The sequence below is a fragment of the Lotus japonicus genome, chromosome 3 (assembly GCF_012489685.1).
Source record: "Lotus japonicus ecotype B-129 chromosome 3, LjGifu_v1.2".
NCBI classification, from domain to species: Eukaryota; Viridiplantae; Streptophyta; class Magnoliopsida; order Fabales; family Fabaceae; genus Lotus; species Lotus japonicus.
This window is the reverse complement of record NC_080043.1, coordinates 22,163,940-22,169,939: the sequence shown is the minus strand read 5'-3', so window position 1 is coordinate 22,169,939 and position 6,000 is coordinate 22,163,940. Positions and strand designations below refer to the sequence as shown.

Genomic DNA, 6,000 nt, shown 5'->3' with positions numbered 1-6,000 from the left:
TGGCTTCTTGGAGAAATATATATAGTTATATATATATATATATTGTTTTCAATTTTTTTGGTATATATATAGTTTTCATTAAATTTAATACTATAGTTACTGAAATATAAATGAAAAGGGAATCTTAATAATATATAAACCTCATCCACCAAAGTGGGTCATATTGTGTTTTAAATGACACATGTATTTTATTCATTGGTTCTTCCTTACTATTTTCCACATGTGCCTCTTTCATTGGTCCAAATTGTGTACACAATCAATAGATCAAAATTATTTGAAATTACTCTCTCAAAGATATTAGTATATTCAATCTTCCAACGTTGAAAACAAATTTATTTTCTCTCCTCCGTTAAATTTGATGGTTCAGTACTAGAAGATGATTACTTCCTATCACGTTTGCAAATTGTCAATTTGCGATTAGCTTAAGGAGGAGTTCGATTGGCAGCAACCCTCAATCGTATTTTTGGTTGTTGTCAAATGTTCTGCTTTATATTTATTGAAAAAGAAATAAAAGTCCAGCATTAGCATTACTTTATAGATTTCCTATCTTATAATTTCCCTGCTCAACATACCATTATGAGTATTACTTGATGACTGTGTACACATGATGCTTAAACACAACCCTTGAAACAACATAAGTACATGGATTCCAAAATTTGAAGACATGGCAACCCATTTGATGGACAACCGATGGGGAAATCAATAAAAAAGGGTAAAAAACCATACCAACAGGTACCTACCTCCAAGCCAATCCCACGGTATTATGCACTAAACGTGAATTTGCATTATGCACAAGTATTATGGTCAAAGTAATTGCCAAGTTCAAGGTGACCTTTGCGTTGCTTCATCTATGTGCAACATAATCTGCAAATATCCAGGATGAATATTATTTATAAGGGAAAACTATGAAAATGGTCCCTGATGTTTGAGCGAGCGTTGGTTTTGGTCCCTTCCCGGAGTAACTTCCGGAAATAGTCCCTCCGATGAGCCAAACTGCCGTGCTAGAGTTTAAGTCCGGCAACCCTGCTCACATGGACACGCCGCGTCAATTAATGAGATGACGTTGTTTTTTTTATATTTTCAATTAAAAATAAATAAAATTAAAAAACCTTTAACCCATAATTTTAAACCTTTTCTAATCTTATCTTCTTTTTTTTCTTTTAAAAAATCCTAATCTTATCTTCATCTAAGCATCATCGACAATTCAGATCTTCATTTTTTTTTTAAAATTATTATATTCATCTTATCATCATTGACAGAAACACAACACACAACAGGGATATGCGGTTGCAGCTTCATGTTCTTCCCTTCCTTATACATCTTCCTTTCTAATCCTCTTTCCTTCTCGGTTCTGATTTGTGGGAGGCGGAAGTGGGTTTCATTGCAGATCTGTCGTTGGGGTTCATGGGTTTGAAGAGAAAGAAGTGGGTTGGGCTTCAGATCTGAACAAGAGTTGCGATGTTTGGCTGCGTTCGAGCTCCATCGCCGCTTTGGAGACCAAGTTCGCACCTCTATCACCACCACGTTTGCAGCTTCTCTTTCTCTTCCTCTTTCATCTTCTCTATTACATCTCTCCCACGCCCTTTCTGTCTCTCAATGGGTTTGTACCATAAACATATCAATCAAACCCACCAACAGCCACACCCCCAATCGCAAACCCAACACCCAGATCCATCCAACCCCACCGCGAGCCCCACTACAAGCCCCACGAAGAAGGAGATGAAGGAGGAGGAAGATCCAGATATTGTTGTTGCTGTTGCTGGGTTCGGTAGGGAAAATGATGGAGATTGTTGGTGACGGAAGGGGTGGTGGTGAAGTTGTTCTAGGGGGAGAGGGATCTGGGTTGAATCCGGTGGCACTGGAAGGGGGTTAAGGATTTGGAAGAAGAAGGGGGTTTCTGGATTTCTGAAATTTGGGGTTGTTGTACAAGGGTTTCTATGTTTCTAAAATTGGGGGTTTGAGTTTCTGAAATTTGACAAAAAAGAGGAAACTTGCTAGTGTGTGGGTGAAACAGAGAAAGAACAGAGCAGAGAAAACAAAATGAGAGAAAAAGAGAGGGAAGGTCGATGATTTGGGTTTGGTTTCCAGAAATCATGGCAAGGGCTTTGATTGTGAGTGTTGAAGGTGGCTCTGTTGAAGGTGGGTTTGGGGCGTTGGCTGGCTTGGAATGGTGTCTGGTGATGTTCTTAATCAAATGAGGTTTCAATCTGGAAGGTTTTGATTTGTATAAATTGGAAGGTTTAAATTGGATTAAGATTGCTGTAAAAAAAAGAGTAAAAATTGGATTAAGAGTAATTAGGTTTAATTGCATTAAATTAATTAGATTTATTTTTAATGATTTACTGATTTAAACGAAAATAATAATAAAAAAAATCCACGTCGGCTCCTTAATTGACGTGGCATAGCCACATATGCACGGTGGCCGGAGCAACTCTCCGGCGAGGACCAAACATGGCGGTTTGGCTCACCAGAGGGACTATTTCCGGAAGTTACTCCGGGAAGGGATCAAAACCAGCGCTCGCTCAAACATCAGGGACCATTTTCATTGTTTTCCCTATTTATAAAATGGGAGGAAAAAAACATTCAAAGGATGGAGAGCACATGCCGAAATTTTCATACCTTTGTTTCAATGTAAAATGTCATAAGCAGTCCACCGAGGACTGGCAGCCCTGTGATAGCATCAAATTTATTTGTTTTGTTTTCAAAAAAAAAAATTATATTTGTCATAGTTAAGGCATGGACGCTGTAGATTTTTTTATGTATTTAATTTTTTTCACAATTCATTTTCAAGTATTGTGAATGTCAAATGTTTCTTCAAGAATACGGCTCATATGAATGAAATTTTCGACTTTTAGCAACAATTTTTAACCATTGCAATCAAAATCTATTTGATATGGACTTGGTCGTAGATACCGTAATCTACACAAATGGTGCAAACATAGAATAACTTAGGTGTTAATTGTGATCATCCAAAATAATCTCATTTTTGACAGATATAAGATAGTTGTTAAATCTAATTCTTTCTTCCTTTGGTAGTTCAACTCATACTAATTATTAGTAAGGCTTTGCACAATATGTAGTCCTACAGCCACTACGTGGGCCTTTGCTGGAAATTACCCTATAGCCTGCTATCATTTACAAATTATATGTCTAGTTTATTTAGCAGAAAACTCACAAATGTTTTTACACGTGCAGGACCAAGAGCTCCTTCAATTTTTTAACTTTCTAAGTGTTTATTGTACATTATAAAAATATATTTCAAAATATAAAATGACTCATCACGGAAAACATATACTTCATGGCAGGTTGTTGATATAGATCAAAAGGTTGAGTGTGAGCCGGTGAAGAACAGTGCACGTAGAAAGGTGAACTTTCATTTTCTTGAAACTGACACGTTTTAAAGCAAATTTTCCCTAATTGTTTGCATCCTTGAAATTTTGAGGGGCTGTGATTGTTATTGGGATTTAGAATTTACTGTGATCATTTGCTTTCTTGCTATTCCTAGATATTATAATGCTATTTTTTCTAGCTTTGAGTTTTTTATCAGTCTGTACCTAGGCAGAACTAATGGATGTACTGAATAACATAGGTTGATTACTCATCAGTTGTGTACCCATGAAACTATGGTTATATCCCACGAACCATGCACGGGTTTGGTGCTCCGCTGTTCAAGTATGGTGGTCCGATGAAAGTTGTGATTTTGATGCAGGTAATAGTGCTTAAAAATTATTTTATGTGATATTTAACAAAAGTGGTTTTCAGCAAAATTATAAGTGAAACTTATATTTTTTTTAGCAGGATTCTCTGGTATCTGCTGGATCCATCATTCGTGCTCGTGCTATTGGACTATTGGCTATGACCACTCAGGTAAAAGCTTCCTCCTACTTGCCTTTGTTTTTCATTAGGTTTGAGAAAATATGTGAACCATGTGAAAGCTTGAAAACAAAATAAAATTGCCACCTCGTAAGCATTTCTAATTAATAATTGTTTGTCTCTTTCTAGTTAGTAATTGTTTGTCTCTGATAGTGAATTTAAACATTAAGTCTAAGTTGTTGTCTAGTAACAAATGATAAAAATATTGCCATATTTTGTATATGATGATCTTGTTGACATGAGCTATAGAGAGAGATTTTAGGGATTGTAATTGTCCTTTATTTAGGAAGGTTTTGGGAGGAAATCAAGGGATTCTAATTGTAAATAATAGCAGATTATTATTTCCTTATATAGATTTAGGTCTAAAGTCTATATAACAAACCTTGTACATGTGACAGTAACATACTGAATAAGAAAAAGCATATTTCTACATGGTATCAGGGCAGGTTATCTGCTGAACCTGAACCTGTCAAGAAGACATGTCAGGCCCTACCCCTGTATCCGATTCTGACTTCTCAATTCAGCATGATCATGCTTCCTTTGCTCTAGAGGATTTAGCCATGAAAATGAACCAGATTTTGACTCAAACCCAAACCCAAAAACAAAATCAAACCCTCAAACACAAGAATTTAACATCCTAATTTACTATCTTGGCATTGCAAGTCTCTCTCCAAGTGATTGTCAAATCCAAAACTTCAACTAGTGTGGTCATGAGCAAGGGAGATACAACAGGGGGAAAGTTTAAGGAGATTTTTGGTAATGGGGGGAGAAGACAATGGCTAATGAGACTTTGCTGTCTTCTAAGGAATCATATACTTTTAAACTATTGTGGCATATGTTGGTACCATTTAATGGGTCAAACCACACAAACCCTGTCCATGGGAACTCATCCTCCCCACCATCTACATGAAAAAAAACAAAAGAGCATGCAGTTGATTAATTCAATTATTTTACCGTAAGAAGTTGAAATGATGTTAATTGATTTGCATGGTTCAATTTTGATGTTGTTTAATCGAGAAATTTCAGCTATATTTTATTTCTCCTTCTTGGCTGTATTAGTTCCAATTCATGCTTATATTTCCTCTTCTACATGTGTTTTTGGTGGATCATATACATCCCATTTAGTCTTAGACTTCTAACTAGTCCATGGGTCCTATCATGGGCAGGTCCCGCCCAGTCCAGGGAGGGTCGTTGGGTAGACCTTCCAAGAGAGGTGGGTCGTTTTCCTTCTCCTTATCTTTATACTTCTGTGTTTTTTCTTTTTAGTATGCTAGAGTACATTATAGTCGTGCTTACTTTAGAGCAATGTCTTTTGATAGAGTTGTATAATTGGTGGCATTGTACCATTATTCAGGTGTTTTAAGAAGATATGAAGATAGAACATGCAGAGGACGATAAGGCAGAGGTGTAAAACTAAATGGTATTTCAGATTTGGAACGATTTTATGTTTTGTTCACTGGTATAGCTTTGTTAACATGGTAGCAGTTGCTTATGCCTTATATGATGTTTGAGAGTTTATTTGAACTTATTTTATGACATGAGATTTTATGCAAATGTTTGGGAGCGCTTGTATCTACTTATAAACTAGTTTTAGTTGAATTTCATAAGCTCTTTACATTAGCTTAAGAAAAATAGTTTATGCTTATCCATAATCCATTTTATATACACTCTATATTCAAACTATTCAGGTTTTCAATTAAATCATGCTACAAAACTATTTATTTCCACCACGACAAGACAAGAAGTCATTTATCGTGATTCAAGTTTTCCATTTTTTTCTATCAAACTTTTTTCTCCTACAAAAAATGAAATAGCTTTTTGATCGTATGATTTTTGTTGAAATGACAATATACTTCTAATATTAATGTAGTTAATATTTTTTCCGGTGTTAAGTATAAGGTAGATACATTGTCGATAAGCATGAGACTTATTACTTGTTCTACCGTCATCGAACTACTAAACACAATATATATAATAAATATTATTTTCTATTATTGTTTGTATTTCTATAATTTATATTACGTTAGTTATATTTGTCATGGTTAAGGCATGGACGCGGTAGATTTTTTTAATGTATTAAATTGTTTTCACAATTCATTTTTAAGTATGGTGAATGTCAAATGTTTC

At 35.3% G+C, this 6,000-nt stretch overlaps 1 long non-coding RNA gene across 1 annotated transcript; it reads left to right on the top strand.

The window, feature by feature from the left end:
* The first annotated feature begins 3,453 nt into the window (after positions 1-3,453).
* LOC130742523 (uncharacterized) lies at positions 3,454-5,454 on the top strand. Its single transcript, XR_009021177.1, has 4 exons — positions 3,454-3,709; positions 3,799-3,867; positions 5,040-5,086; positions 5,228-5,454. It is a non-coding gene; the product is annotated as an uncharacterized LOC130742523 (long non-coding RNA).
* The last annotated feature ends 546 nt before the right edge of the window (positions 5,455-6,000 follow it).